The sequence below is a fragment of the Stegastes partitus genome, unplaced genomic scaffold (assembly GCF_000690725.1).
Source record: "Stegastes partitus isolate 25-593 unplaced genomic scaffold, Stegastes_partitus-1.0.2 Scaffold1294, whole genome shotgun sequence".
Classification (NCBI taxonomy): Eukaryota; Metazoa; Chordata; class Actinopteri; family Pomacentridae; genus Stegastes; species Stegastes partitus.
Genome location: NW_007579025.1, coordinates 93,559 through 110,786, shown reverse-complemented (window position 1 = coordinate 110,786; position 17,228 = coordinate 93,559).

The window sequence follows — 17,228 nt, the reverse complement described above, 5'->3', positions numbered from 1 at the left end:
TCTACCATCTTTGGCATGACCCTGTGCTTGGAGGTCCAGCAGATAAAAGAGACATGTTTGGTTTGGCACGCAGCCTCAGCAGTGACTGTGCCAACAGTCAGGACCGGTGCGCAGCAGTGAAGCTCACCCTTATCTACTCTGTTTGACCCCATCTGTCTCAGGAGCCTGGAGCCCAGCCAGTCAGGCCTCTCCTCTCATTCATTCACATAATTTGTCAATGGTTTTTCTTTTTTTGTTGTTGTTGTTGGAGGCAGGGGGTGCCAACACCTCCCCATCCATGCACTAGCAGTCACTCTCAATTATGGTAATGATGCAAACACACACACACACCACTCTGTTTTCCAAGTGTGTGAAAGATCTGCAGGCCAAGTTTCTCCTCTCTAAGGTGGCAGGAGGAAGCCTTTGGGGAGGGCGTCTGTCTGGAGCGCGAAATATTCTCTGTTGAGCAAACTTGATAATGGACTCTAGTGTAAACACCCCCTCGCCCCTGTCAATACTGGTCAACATCAGTATCTTAATGACAGCTGTCACTGTTGTAAAAAAAAAAAACCTGACACAAACCACTCTTCCTCTGTGACATTCCTCCCCCTCCTTTCCGACCTCCATGCCCTCCTCCCCCCTACTCTCTTCTACCCCCCCGGTATGTTTGTGTTAGCAGTCGGCTGGGCTTTCCATCACGCTGGTCTGGTCTCATCACTCTTCAACCACACACGTGAACCACTGCTTTTGAACCATCACTCCCCCTCAAACACCTGCCTAACTTTGTTTCCAAGTCCCCCCCCTTTTTTTTCTCACCCATCTCAGTCATCTCACTGATTTTCTCTCTGAAGTATCTCCCACACTCTCCTTTCAGCCTCCACATGTCTCTGGCTAAGTTGACGTGAGGACAAAGTAGGGGTCGAAGGTGAGCTGGGAGCCGAGCGGGGATTCCCATGCAGAGATCCAAACAGAGCCAGCTCAAGTGTGAGGAGTGACTCTGACATTCAGAGGGATTCTGTAAAATAATTTTGAAAAGAAGGTGTCTGAATGTCAGCATTGGTGTGATTTATCATCGGTGGGAGTCTAACAATTGAACAGATAACTCAATTTTTGTAGATTTTCAGCAAACTTTTTCGTTGTTTGCTTGAGATAATGTCTTTGACTTAGTAGGAATGACATGACAAAAGTAGAGATAACTTAAGTTTGATTGATATTGTCTCAGGTAGACGATGGAAAAGTGGGTTTTCTGAAGGTTTGTGAAGATGGAGTTCTCTGTTCTTGCGAATGAACTCTTCATATAAAAATATTGAGCGTTCTGTTTATTGAAAAAGTGCATTTCATCATGATTCAGTTAAAAAACAGCCATCTGAATTCCCCTGTCATGCTATATGTCAAGATGTGGTATTTACTGAACTGATTTCCCCTTTAAAATTAGATCACCATGCACTTTCTACTCTCGCTACACTGAACAGACCCGTTCATTTTAAAATGTATGTTTGTGGAGGGGAAGCACTACGAAAATGGCACATTCCAAATAAGGAACGATGAATCAAAGATTTAAATTAGTCTATTTGACTACTCATACTCTAACCGCAGACGGGCACATTTCACTTAGTGACAACGTAAGTAAGTTCAAAAATAGCAAGGTGCCTTCCTCTTTTTTGAGCATGTGAGTATTAAAGTGTTTGTAATCAAGCAGTGTAAGAGTCTCTTGGAAATTCAATGTAGAACTGAAATTTTTGAGGCGATAGTAAGAGCCTAGTAAGAGCTCTCATGTTTTTGTTGTCGCCACTTCACTATTTCAAACACCACAGAGGCATATGGGAACTAGATCCCAGCTGCTTTGCTACAGTGGTGAATCAGGAAGTGTTGGTGATTAATTTACCTTCACAGACACAGTGTCTAATTTCAGGGAACTTTTTCTGTGTATTGTTTAACATTTCTGAGGCTATGAAAGGTCCTTTAGCCTGAGGAAAAAGTGTTGCCTTGGAATAAATACCACTTTTGTGTGATATTCAAAGTATTTCAAAGACCAAAAACAACAAGCTTCATGACACATTTTAATGAAAATCATAATCATGATAAATGCTGGGGCGCTGTAGCTTTTAAACAACATTTTTTTCCATTGGGAGTAAAGGTTTCATTGGAATATTTGGGGCTCAAGTAAGAATTTATGGTGCCAGAATGCTGAATGTGGAATCGATTAAAAATAAACTACATTGAACATGTTGGTCATAGTGAAAAATCATGTCACCGTGTGCAACAGTGTGGCCAGCTGGTTCGATTTTAATAGTTTTTGGACAACAGTTAAGATCTACAGCACAGAGGACTAAGATTTATCAGGCTCTGGACTATTACAAAGGGAAAACCTGCTTCCAAGATCAGTTCATTGTTGCATTTGGACCTGCTATTTGGACTTTCACTTGCTGTTATCTTTGTTGTTAGTTGACTTTCATTCTCTATATTTAAGTTTTTCTATCTTCCATATAGCAAGAAATTTGCACTACCTATTCGAAATGCCTGCCACGTGGTTGCATGATATGTAGCGGCAGGTTTGTTTGTCTGCTGGGAAATAAATGTGCATCTGCTCTTTGTGAATAATGTATTTGCTGACCTTCAGTGCTGAGTGATGAATCTCTAAAAAAAAAAAAAAATCTTAACGAGGAGAGCAGATGTTAAAAATACTGCAAGATGTTGCCTCAGCAAAAAAAAAAAATCAGATCGGAGGATGGGTTTTGTGATTACACGAACAGCTGAAGCATTAAATGATATGGTTTCTATCTGCAGAACCTACAGTGTTCATGCAGGGTTTTAGTCACCTTAACAACCTTTTGCATTCTTGTGGTCTGTTGGTTACTGTAAATCTGAAGCCCTCCTCCAGGATCCATTGTAGGGTCACTGAAGAGCATAATGAGCACGAAATGATGTGAGTTAGCTGCAAGGTGACACAGTTGGTTCGCACTGTTGCCTCGCAAATAGAAGGTCGCCGGTTCGCGTCCCGGTGGGGGCACGGGGATCTTTCTCCCCGTGCAGCGTGAGTTCTCTCCAGGTTCTCCGGCTTCCTCCCACAAGTCCAAAAACACGTTGAGGTTAATTGGTGATTTGAAATTGTCCGTAGGCGTTACTGTGAGTGTGCTTGGTTGTCTGTCTCTAAGTGTAGCCCTGTGATAGACTGGTGACCTGTCCAGGGTGTCCCCTGCCTTCACCCTAAGTCAGCTGGGATAGACTCCAGCCCTCCCTGCGACCCTCATGAGGATTAAGTGGTGTATAGATAATGGATGGATGATGTGAGCTATATTTTATGGCAATCACCAGATCTCAACCAAACACCTGTGAGAGACTTTAGACTGATATGTTAGACAGCCATCATCAAACACCAAATGAGGAAATATCTTTTGGAAGAACGGTGTTCATCCCTCCAGTAGAGTTCCAGAGACTTGGAGAACCAAACAAGAGAAGCACTTAACTAATTCTGGTGGCACATGTTACTATAACACTTTCCTTAGACACTTAATGTTAGTTTTCCTTTAGTTTGTCATCCACCTATAAACTATGTTAGTCAGCGTTGACTCCAATCATTTCTATTATTGTGAAAAAGACAGTCATTTGATATGTCAGTGCATGGTTGTCTGTCTCTTTGTCCACAACGCATGCCGCCTCTCATCCAGTATCAGCTGCAATAAGCTTCAACCCCCCGTAGCGCAAGTTTAGCAAACAGGTGGGTGTTATGTCAGTAGCAGTGACAGCAATGGAACTGCAATTCTAATGAACTTAACTTTATTTAATTAGTGCTAATCTACAATATTAGTCATTCAGGGCTCTTCACATGTTTATCTCAAACCTCACGATGTTAAACTAGACAAACCCAATGTTTCCACCGGAGCAGGCTCTTGGTGACATTAAGAAATAACCCTTTTAAATGTTCCCCCACAGTGACACATCTTGTTTTTAAATAGTGTCTCTAAAGATCTTTACAACCTGTCACAGACACTTTGATGAAATTGCAAAAGAAAAAAAGAAATCCCCTTCTTCAACCGGTGCTATTGTTTACATGAGAACATTTCCAGACTGAGACCACAATACCCACAAAACCTGTCTCGACTGTTGCCAAAACGATCATGCTGCTTCACCAACTTCCTCCTCTGTCTCTCACTTTCATACAGAATTTAAACACGTCTCAGCTGATGTTTTACAGAGGAATTTCAATTGTACCACTCAGCAGATATGAGGAACTTGGAAACTTTAGGTTGAGCCCTTGAGGAACACGGTTCTGTGTATATCATTATCACTTTAAAATGTTTGAATTGAGATGCATGTGTCAGAGGAGACGGCGAACAGGATCAAATGGGCGCTTTGAGGTTTCATGGTTGGAATGATAGCATGCATGTAGATTTCAGAAAACATCCGTTTGCTTCCTGCTGGACATAACCGAGGAAACTCCGTGGTTCTTACCATGTCAGTGCTGACATTTGCATTGACCATCATCGTGGCCTCGTGGTCGAATGCAAACGCACACAGACACACGCAGACACCCACGCTCGTCTCAACCACCAGCATGACTGTCAGCGCATAACACACTGAAATTCCACAGTGACCCATGTTTTCGTCTTTTTTTCTGGAGAAAAGTCAGTTTCAGTAAGGGATTACGACACTAAACCTACAAAATGACTAAATTCTTTGGGATCTGGGTAAAGTGATTAACGAAACTCAGGGACCCTCAAATGTGGTTTTGTGCAGCTTGGGGACTTTAAGATCAGCTAGATCTTTTCCAGACGGCTAATTGATTTGGGAACATTCTTGATCTTCAGACTATTAGTTTGACAAAATAGTTTAATCCAATTCAATCCAGTTTAATTCATATTTCAATGTGACACAATTTACAGCATAAGTTATTTTAGGGCACTTCACATCATGAGAGGAAGACCATACAATATTATGTTCTGAAAAGATGCAACAAATCCAGATGATTTCCCTCAAATAATATCTTTGGGGACAGTGCAAAAAAACTCCCCAAAAAACTCCCTTTTTCTATCCAGCACAACCAGGTTCAGGGAGGGCGGCTATCTGCCTCAATCAGTTGGGGTGGGAGAGAGAAAGGAAAAGCAAAGAGACAGCAAGCAAACAATGCATAATAAACTCTGCAGAGGTTGGCGAGGCCGGTAACCACACATCAGAAACATGTAGTCTGAGTGAAGATTATAATAACTCATAATCGTAACTTAAGAACCCGCTACTAGCTCTATCTGGAGCTATGTCACAGAGCAGCTGAGTGAAAGGTGTCACAGAGACTGTCAGATATTATTAGGTGACCTAAGAATCTAATATGGGATTTCAGGGCTGTCAGATTAATTAGTCAGAGCCTTCAAGTCAAACATAGCTCCTTGTGACAAACTATTAGTTCTGTGCTTGAACAGCACACAGGCAAGACTGAAATAGAGTTTTATGTCATATTACATCAATTAAAGAGCAGGACCCTGGATTAAATGAATACAGGCAGAGGACAACATCACTCGTCTGTAAACATCAGACCGAAACTGAGCACAAGACTGACAAGGAAGTAGTCGGACAAAGCAGTCAGTGATGACAAATACTTATGACAGCTGAGCAAACTGATGAAGACCAAGAAATGTGAAAGAAATTCACCCAAAAGCTGATTCAGTACTCTAGCAATTTAGCGCCGTGGTTCTTTTAGGAGGAATTTTTATGAGAGGTTGATTTAAAAAAAACAAAAAAACAACAACAACAACAGCCAAAAGCCACAGTGCTAGTCTGCTGCACCTCGTTACCATTCTGCCACCAAGGGGAAAAATACTCTGACTTGTTTATCTTCAAACCAAATCACAATCATCTTGGGTGGTGCTAAGCCCAGGATTCAGTGATGGTGTCCCTGCAAATGCTTCAGTGGAACATTTGCACATTAAAATGACTAATTCACCAAAAAAACCACCCAAGCCGACCTGACTTGTTGCACAATGCAAATCTTTGGCAAAAATGTAAATTTTGTGGGCGTGTGGGTTGCTAACCTGGAGGTTGTTGTCATTGCAATTCCTCTGCGAAATGTGCAGTGGAAATGGCAGGCTTATATCCAAAGTCTACATCTGGTGAGTGTGACTACTGAGACTCCGAGATCCTGCATTTTTTAATTCATAGTGTACGTCAAGTTCTAACCACACACAATGGGTCCTATGTGACTCAAATAGTGTCTTTCGCTAGAAGTTTAGTTTTTGTAAGTTTCTGTTTGACAAAACATAACAATACTCCGGATCCCATCCAGTGTTTACTGAGGCACAAGTACAAAGACAGTGAAAGGTTGCTTAAACCCTGGTATTGTGCATTTATCTCAGAACACCTGCTACTGTTGCTTTCATTACATCTTACAGCAACACACTCTCTTTTGTCCTTGAAATGCGAAAGTGAAACGTCTACGTGGAGACCGTGGGTGTCTATTCTCCTCATCATGCCCTTTTCCACTCACCGGGGAGTCTTGGAGAGTCCCTGATTTTCTCACCCACATCCTGGGTGCCAGCTGCTGTGCACTTTGTTACTGTAATTCTATGAAGGCCAACAGAGCTGCTCTCCGGCTCAGTGCCAACATCGCCATGAGAAAGAAACAGAGAGGGAGGGAGAGAGGGAGGGAGATAGGTCGCTGGTGTCAAGGACTTTCAGCCACAGCTTCTACATTCAGGGGAATAACACGTTTTGAACCGTAGGGCTGCAGCAGGGAGGAGTAATAATGATATGCCATCCTGTGGTTCGGTCTGCAGTCCAGTCCACACATACACACCCAGGCTCACCACCGGCTCCTCAAAAATCTCCACCCAGGTTATATTTCCCTGACACGGCTGTGCGGCTGTGCGATGTGAAGTGACCCGGCAGTCATGTGGAAATCTGGATCTGATTTCCAGGTAATACACCCTCTGATGCAATGCAGCAAAAGTTCCTGTGCAGTTGATTAATGTAGCTTCATTGTTGTCAGTGTGGTCAGCATTGTCAGTGGTGAATACAGACTTGTCAAAATGGTTACAACATAAATAAACTCAGTTCAGATTCACATGGATACATTTCCTGTTACACAAAGTCCAGAGAAAAGGAATAATCACAGTGTTGCTGGCGATATTAAATAGCAGGAAGACAAGTATGAAAGATCCCACTGTACAGGAGGCAGACTGACCAACGAAACAGGAGAAAAGGCGGACATGTGAGGAGGAGGACAGGAGAACAATGAGGTGGACGAAAGCTAAAAATTATCTATAACATTTTAATCATTTATGACTCTCAACCAGAACGGAGTTAGCCGAGTGTAACAGTGTCACTGTCAGGGGAAATCTACAGTAAAAATCCACCTAATTATCATCCTTACCAATTTTCTGCTTGGCCTGCCAGCACTTTTGCTCTTTGCTTCCCTGTAAACGATACCAACTGAAGTCACATGCCAGCAGGCTGATACCAAGGACAGTCAGTACAGTAAACAACAAGCTGAGCATTGAGACAGATAAGCAGCTTCATGCAGCTTGACATCTTCAGCAAAGCAGGAATAAATTAGTGGATGGGCTGTTTTATAATGGTGCAGAAAGCGAGTTCAGAAGCACCGGTTAACTGCCTGCCTGGCTGATTATAAAATGTCAGGTCAAACCGCATATAAATCACAAAGTAGGAAGGCCTTAAAACAAGATGAAAACAGTCACGACCCATTTGCTTCGGTTTTGTAAGACATTTAGAGTTCAAAGCAAGCTTCCTCTGATTTACCCCTCCAGCAATCTCATCATCAAACTGTACAGAAAACAAAGTAGGACAAAAATAGTTTGCTAATTTATTTGAATAACATTTTTATCTTGGAATTCTTTGGAATAAGAATATGGAATTATTCATTAGTTATTGTGGCCGTGTAGATGTATATCTTTTTAAGTGTCGTGACTCACAGTGTTGATCATTCAACCATCAGCACACTACCAGTCCATTAACTCTGAGATTATATCTAAACACTTGCACAACTTTTAACTGTATCTTAGTTTGATTTACCAGAAACAGTCAGTGCAGGACACATTGCCAAATAACTAAAGAGAAAGACATTTTATATGTCAGTGTTGGGGGATAAGTTGATGCCTTTTTATTTTTTAAGACTGCACCAGTACAATGTGCGTAATGAAACATGTTAGTATTCAAATCAGCAGGTGGATCTGATGACATACAGCCTGTTTCCAGAGCACTGGGAGTGGTGTAAATAGATTGCAGTTATTTTTTTTGTTGCTCTGTGTGTACTGTCCTACATTTGGCTGAGGCCTACACACTTATTCACTCTGGGAAACCAGCAGCTCCAGGAAGCTATTACATCACCTCTACACATGTGTGTGTGTGTGTGTGTGTGTGTGTGTGTGTGTGTGTGTGTGTGTGTGTGTTGACCTGTAAACTTTTTTGTCCAAGTAAGGTTGATGATGTGTGTGTCCCTCCGCCTCCCCATGCGTCACTCATGGATATGTCATCTTACAACAGAGCTGTTTATCTGTGGTTTGCATTTTTGCCTGATCTTCTTCATTCCAGCATCAGACCTGCAGATTCTAAAGAAAGCTGAATCCACTGTGAGAAAGGAAGAGAGGGAGGCGGTTGTTTTTACAACTTAAAACAAACTGTGAGCATCAGTATGAAACTCGGCCTTTGATGCTTTACGGGTACGCTTGGGGGAATCGGCTAATGTGTGTCTATTGACATAGTCCAGCTCTTACCTCCTTCTCTGTCAGAACCACACACAAACAGAAACACACACACACACACACACACACAGCTGCTGTAGTGGACTTTGGACTGACGTCCTTTGGGAAGGCAGGGAGTTTCCTTCCTGGGTGAACTAGTTTCTTTGTCATTCAGTGGGCTGCTCCTGTGGTCAGGACTCAGCCAGGAGGTGAGGTGTGGAATGAAAACATCGAGGCAGGCTTTTCATTCAGCCTCAGAGGGGACGCACACATTCACAGCTCTGACCAAACTCGACCTTCCATCTGCCTTTTACTGTACAAACTAAATTTCAGCGTTTCCTTATTTCTATTCTTTGTGCTATGGCCTCATGAAAGGACTTTAAAACTTGTATGCAAGTCAAAATGTGTGCATAAATAAAACCACTGCAGCAAGACGACAGAAAATTCAAGTTAAAATGGTGAAAGCTGAAGTAAAAGTGTCACGACGATTCCAAGAAACAATCCCTCAGAATAATTTAGACTATTTCTTGCAGTAGCTTAATCTTATTCCACTGTAGTTTATGTATATGAGACACTGATAGTGTAAGAAGTAGTTTTTAGTTAAATTTATAGGGTCTGGGGCAATTCAGATTTTAGGAAAGTCTGACAATAAAGCACATATAAGCAGCCATTTTTGAATATTCAGTAATCAAATCATAAAATATAGATATGAAATGTGAGGATTAGCTAATGATCTGTGTTTTATATAATTGTAGATTGAATATACTTCCTCTACAGTCTCATTTTGAACTTACTCGCTATGAAGCTGCTGTTTGTCACAGTAGCATATCCTTTTTGGGCAGTCTCACTGTGTGACAGGGCCCTCTAGTGGTGTCACCTCGCAAACAGAAGTCATGGGGGGGATAGTTGGGGACCATAATATCCTGAGTTCCACTTTTTCTCCCTGTAGCGTTCTCTAAAGTATCACTAGATTTCAGACAAAATCAGCCAGGAATAGATGTTGGGACTTTTTAGCTTTTGATGATGATGTAACTGCAAGTTTTTTAGACTTGTAGACGCGGGTCAAAGGCCATTTTTCAAGAATAGAGAGTCAGTGTCTTTAATTCAGCTCAACTATGCTTTCTATAGTCCCGCACATGATTGCAGATTACACACTAGAGAGGGCGTGTTTCGAAGTTTCAGGTGTCTGTAGTAGAGCTGATTCAGGTTGGCTCGCACTCTGCTTACTAAGTCATTCATCTGTCCGTCTGTTAGAGGCCAAGAGGGACGTGGACAGCCCGGTGTTTAAGTGTACAACCTCCTTACAAAGGATGGGGAGAAAGATCCAATTTCACTGCGACTTGAGGAAAAAAGAGGCCACTGACTCTGCACTGGGACTGTCTTCAATCGTACTTGCATTTGTGCATCTTTGTGTTAATGCGTTTGTGTAGTGTGTAGTATGTGTGCATGTGTGTGTGTGTGTGTTTTGCGGTCCCTGCTGTGAAGTGTTTAATAGTTAATAAGAGCCTTGTTTACTTGGCAGGGCTGCTGCCCACACAGCAGATGCTGCTCGAATGCTGAGAGATACAAATACAGGAAATAGATCCAGAACATAGTTTGGATATTTTAACAGTGTCAACACAAAGTCTAACATATTGCAAGCAGCACTCAGGGTCTGAGAGTTTGGAGGACATGCTTGAGAGTTTAAAGCATTCTTGATTGTTTTTAAGAGCTAAGAAGGGAGAAATGGTGAAGTGAAAGATTGCTTTTCTGAAGTGCTACATCAAATGGCAACTTTGGCGACATTCATTTTTGTCTTTTGAAGTAGTTTCGCCTCTCATTTAGGAGGCTTCTTCAGTTTTAACTGGTTGATAGTGAGTCCCAGATGTATATTGTCGCCCTTAATCCGATGACTAACGACCCCAGTTGGTAGTGAAACTTTGTGGGGAGACTCAAGCCTGCACTGTAAGTACCTGATAAGATGATTGTTCCAGTTTTACATACATGATTTCTTCTCTTCATTCTCAGCTCAAATTATCTGTTGTCTCTGTCCAAAACAGTTAAACGCACAATGAAAGCTACACATACGCATGCTGTTGTTTTAGCAAAATCTAGCCAGTCGTGGTATGTAAATCGTTGTGATCATAGTTTTGAGTATCAGCCACTTGCATTTCATACCACGCAGGTTGAAAACAGTAACAGTAAGTAAGACTACCTTGTTGTAAAAGCACTAAACAATGCAAAACCCCCAGAGCGGTTGTTTGAGTATGAGGTGAGAGCCTCATGGTTCCCTGCCTGCCTGTTTGTGTATGTTCACTATAGTGATGGATTATGCATGAATGGCTGTTTAAAATTCAAGGGTGACAATGTAACCATGGCAAAACAATCACCTTACTGACCGGTGAGCCAGGTCACAGCAAGAGAACGGAAGAGAGCCACCAAAAAAACAAAATAAACTAAGGAAGGAACAAAAGCACACAGACAGAAAGCGACAAGTAGCATGAGATGCAAGCAGACAAGCGGCGCTGCTGTGGTTTCTTTTAGCTTCTGCTTATGAGAAACGACGGCGGACGTGGTGGTCGTCTTTTGCAGAGAGGAAAACATTTATTCTACATGCACCGATGTTTTGAGAGGACCACTGCTTACTGTTTACTAATTCTTACAGCATATCTGAAACAGCTGTGGGGAAAAAAAAGAAAATTAAAGTTTATTGCCAGTTGACAGCTGATAAATTACTGCTGCTGCTGATGTTGACAATTGTGTCTGTGCAGCTGGGTGGGATTTCTCACAGTAAATCATGGCTTTTTATTTTTCTTTTACATATCATTTATTGGGTGGAGTATAAGGTTTGGTTGAAAATCTTTGAAAACCTGAACGTGTGACAGAAGCATTAGCGGGCAGCAGAACTCGAACAAAAATGAAAGTTGCGTGGGCATATTTCACTTTCATTCAAGTGGGCTAAAAGGAAAAAATCCCATTCATACTGATACTGTTGAGTTGTTAAATTGCGTCCTGGTATAGGTTGGAAAGTTTGTCTGAAGTGGAAATAGAGGTGCCAATGAATTTTAAATCAGAAACTGGTGCTCTTTAAGAGTGTGGGTGTCAGTAGCCGCCACTTTGATTTGACACCGTGATATGACTTAAAGAGACCACCGAGTTAACATGGCACTCTTCTAACATTGTCATGAAAAAGAAATAAAGGATCAAAATTATTTTAGCGAAACCAAATTCATTCATTTACTCACAACGCATCCTTGAGCACCAGCAGTCTGGTCAGTGATTAGAGGACGCTGCTAGTGACTAATGCTGATCATCAGTCTGGATCCATAAAACGCTTTATAGAACTTTTTGCTACATATTCAATCCTTTCTTTTAGTCTGTTAACCCCTTATTGCACTGTAAATACCGAAACAGTTAGTGTTCAAATAAGACTATCGACTGCAGCAGAATGTTCATAAATTGCCGCTGCATTATTAGACTCCACCATTGACTTTGTAACACAGATATGAGACCTAACGAGCACCTTTCCTTTTTGAATAATGACCTTAATAAGTGGGAAATGGTGACGAAAGACACAGCATTGATTTCTGCTTTAATGAACACCTCTTTACCTCTGTGTATTGTTAGCTGTTGGACTGCACGTGCCCACGGGGAGGACACACGTTATTATCCTGGATTTCTATTGTCTGTGAGAAAATACACACACATACAGCAAAAATGACCCTAATTTAGTTTTTTGTTTTAGTATTCAATGTGTGGAAATAGTCTAAAGGCCAAGCTCAGGAGGAATGGACTGAATTGAGGGAATAGGTCGACATGTTAAGAATTATGTTTACGTGATTTCTTGCTGCAAATTTGATTTTAAAAAATGATTTATAACTCTCCCATGTCAGTATATCCTAAATTTGAAGCCGTAATCAGTTAATTTAGCACAGACTATAAGAAGGCACAAACAGCTAGTCGGGCTCTGTTCCAATAATTATCCATTTTTGTATGGTTGAAACAAACAAGATTCCACATTTTGCATCAAGATAAAACAATTTTGTGCTGGTGTTAGCTTTTTTTTTTTTTTTTTATAAGAATGATTTCTGAAAATGTCTGGACAGCTCACCTTGGGGAAATTCACCCCAATAAAATTCTGAATTTAACCACTTTGGAATCAAAAAGGCTCACACAGGTTTGAAAACACTTCCTTCCACCAAAATATAGATATACACAATTGTAGTACTTTTTTTTTTTTTTTTAAGGTTTCCACAGACACAGGGGGTTAAATAAACAGCCATCCTACTTGCTGTGGCAAATTAGCTGCTTGTCAATTGTTGCACAATACCCTGTAGGCCCAGCAGTCTGCTAATAAGGCAGAGGAAACAAGGACTTGGGCTTATTGTGCCTACAGGGACCAAACCGGGAGGAAAAGGGATCCTAGTGTTGCACACCACATGTAAAAAAACAAGAAACAAAAACCCCACACCATCTAAATGACATCCCGAGCGCTCTACTTTAAGGGATCTCTGATGGGACGCCACCACCAGAGAGTCAGTCTGCCACCCACTTAGGCCCAACGGCTCTGTGATACACAGCCTGGCCTGCAAATCTCTAACAGCAGAGGCGCAGCTTCCCAGATGGCGGGAGGGCGAAGGATTACAAAAATCTGTCCGGTATCAGCACGCCAGAGGCTTCGAATGAAAGGGAATCTGCATGAAGCAGAGGCTTGAGTGAGGCAATCACTCTGCATGTGAAGCCGGAGACAGACCAGCTTACAATCACTTGGGAACAGATTGCAAACCAGCCTCAACCAGCCAACTGCAGACCTCACCACCCACACCGGGGTCCAATGTGAATAGCAGTTAGACGTCTAGACTTATGATGCTGAACAGCACCGCTTAGTCATTAAGGTGCAGCTGATGGTAACAGATCAGAGTGAAAGAGGAGAAAAGAGGAGAGTCAATCTGCTACATTTATTTAAGAGCTCTACAGGAGATTATAGCCAGATTTATTAAGACAGAACCTGAAGAGCTGCTTTCTAGGTTTGCACGCTCTGGTAAGCTAATCTGTGAATTTAAATACACAGCCCTCCCATCTCTGCCCTGAGTCTCTCCCACCAGAGGAGTGTGGCACATTTGCAGAAACTTAGGTTTAAAAATCAACATTAATTTTCAGCTTCAAACCCCATTATCCTGAGTAAAAGTTCTCTTTTTAACTTCTTCATTCACCACATCCTTTTAAAGTAGGCGTCGTAGTTCTTCACACTCTCTCACATGATCTGGTAAAAAAAAGGCCTGTGATTGGCCAAAGTCTCCCATCACAGGTCAGTCAACACCTAAGTGGCACATTTAAAGCCTCAACTACTGAGCCAAAGTGCTTTCAAGTCGAGAAAAAAAGATTGGTGTTACACATTAACCTAGCAAGTTTAGATACTGGGGTTAAGACCCTACAGTGTTATTTATGATAAGAATATACCGGAGTAATTTACATATTAAGGACTAAAACCTAACAAAAAATATATATTTTCCTAATCTTAATAAATTTTAAGGCTGAGATCCTACAATATGAATATTTATTGAGATTACCCTGACTACTTTGAATCAAAATATACATATGAAAATCCAACAAATCCAAGAGTTCGGATTCCCAATGAGCACACTTTCTTTTTCTTTTTCTATTATTATGTTCATTCTATTTATTTTTCATTGTAGGTATGGTGTAGGGTTAGGTTTTCCAAATCCTGAGACAGGACAAAGAGGAGTCTACTTCCAACTTAGACCTCTTGAATTACAACATGCAGGAAGGGAAAATTTAGCCCAAAGTTCCCCCCAAAAAATACTGCAATGCCCAGAAAATACACGAGAATAAAGAGTCTGCATCAAAGGTGAAAGTGAAAGCGTATTTCCCAAAAATTCAGATTTCAGTTTCTGTTGTGGTCATGCCCCATTTTACTGTTTCACCCTTTGAATGCTTTTGGGACTGACAGGAAACAAGGAAAGAACCTTCTTGAGTTCTGGTGAAAACAGAAATCCCATGTTTATCCATGTCGCAAAGTGCAGGTGAGTGGCATTAAGAGGCTTTTTCTTCTTTGTGTGTGTTGTTTTTGTCCTGAGTTCAAGGGCATTCCCCCACCAGTCTCCTGGCACCGACAACAACAGCATGGCCTGCAGTTGGAAGAAATGCCCATTTTCACGCTGCACGCCCATCGCTTGGAAACACACACACACAGATGCGCACACACACCGCAGGAGAAAGTGCTTTGCTTGCATTATGAATCAGGGAACGTCTGCTCTACTTCATGCTCTACTTCCACAGATGTGACAAGCGATTAAAAGCCTGTGTAATGTCAAGGTGGAGAGGTGAAACACTTTACACACTCGCCAACAGAGACAAAGAAATGCTAATGAGTCCCTTCACACAGAGGGTGGTGTAACCTTGTCACACGAGCATGTCGGTCCTTTTTGTTGACCTGTCTGCTAAAGCGTTCATTAGGCGAGCCATCCGTGCGACCTTTGACCTTCCATGACCGACACCATCTCCAAGCGTCCTGTCGGGGGCTAATAAAGGAGGAGGAGGAGGTTTCTGGCTGTAGCTTTGAGTTAGGAGGTGAAAGGAGAGCGGGGTGGATATTTGAGTGCTACTACTGTATATAGATTATAAGGAAGATGTTGAAAAGAGTCAGTAGAGGAGCAAAAATGAGCAAAAGGAGCGAGGCTGGAGCAAGATGTACCGCTTTGCTCAGAGCCCCAGAGAGAGAATTGATTTTAGAACTGGTTGTGTTTTGTCAGAGCACACATAGTAAAAAAAAAAAAAATCTATTGATTGATTGCATAATCTCCCTTCATCTCCTCCATGCCTGCCTCCTCTTTCATCCCTTTCTCCTTCATTCCTCTGCGCCCGTTGCCCTCGGTCATCCTTCCATTCACTTACCAAGGTCTTTGCATTGCTTTTTTACTCACCTCTCCTTTCTCCTTTTTCCTGCCAACCAAAATCATTCACACACACACACACACACACACAGCGACGCACACATCCTCTCGGGTTCTGGTGCCTTCCCTTAGTCATCAGCAGGAGGTGAAATACAAACCTCTCAAGTCTTACTGTCAGAGCCTTGACAGAAGAAAGGACGGTTTTCTTTTTAAATATGCAACAGGAAATAAACAATGAATCATCCAGATCCAGTTTGACAGCAATGCAGTTGCAGTGTGTGTGTGTGTGTGTGTGTGTGTGTGTGTGGGTGGGAACATCTGGAGGTCAGGGTTGCGACAGCCGACCAGCTCTCCATGTCCCCTCCAACCATTCGACCACACACCACGTCTTTGGAAGGACCCGACCGGGACTCAAATTCTCGAACGTTACAAACACTGCTAGACTTCCTGGAAATATTTAGAGTGTGTGCGTCAGTGTTTTCTTGTGCTGCACTGATAATGCACCTGAAATGTAGCGTTAATCATGCCTGAAGAATTTCTCACTGTGATGGTGAGGCTGTGAGTATTTGATACTTGGAGTTAATGATGTGTGCGTAACACGCTCATCTCACATGGCCGACTGTAGCGGCACACTGCTGTGCATGCTTGCGTTGCAACATGGAGCACACAGTGTTTCCCATGTTCACTTATGTATCAAATTTGCTTTTTTATTTCCCTCTGAGTCTCTTTAATTTAGTCCTATACTTGTCTCCTCTCTGCTCTGTGTAAACAAACCGTGCAGTCTGAATTTTTTGCTATGTGACTGTCACAGCTCAGTCAGTCAAGGTTTCTCAGTTGCTTTGATGAGCTCAGAATGTTTTATCTTTTTAAGAAGTTTTGAATGAAACATGTAGAATGTGAATCTGAAGTGATTTTGGTGGAATAGCACAATTTTAAGTTGATTTAGTTATTTTTCCTAATACATCATATATGAGGTGTGTCAAAAAAGTTTCAGGACTGTTGTCACAAAAGATGTATTTCAAGTTTTCTCCTTCTAAGTAATCCCCCTGGAGTCTAACACACTTTTCCAGGCTTCTCTGCCACGCCGCCATGCACTCCTGGAAGGATTCTTCCAGGATCCTCCTCAGCTCCGTCGTCACAGCCGTCTTGATGTCGTCTTCAGAATGGGTTCCCTTGATGACACCCTTGAGCTTGGGGAAGAGGAAAAAATCCCACGGAGCCAGGTGGGGTGAGTAGGGAGGTTGCTCCAGCACAGCGATGTTCTTCTCAGCCAGGAACTGTCGGATGCTCAGGGCGTTGTGAGCAGGGGCGTTGTCATGGTGAAGCAGAAACGACTTGTCCTGCCACAACTCTAGCAGGATCTCTTTGTAGACGTGCTAGTTGATCGTCTGAAGGGGAAAACTGGTAGTTTGTAGTTTGGGTTTGAAATATATCTTTTGTGACACCAGTCCTGGAACTTTTCTAACACACCTCGTATCTTATGTTTTATTATTTTTAGATATTTGTTTTTATTATATACTTTTTTCCATCACATAGTATGAGGTGCAGCCGAACTCGTTCTCCAACGCTGACACAGCACTGTGGAGATATGTCTGGCTATGCAAGACAACCCAGAACCAAAGATTTCAGCGACTATAGCAGAAACATCTCCAGGTTTGTAGGTCATGAT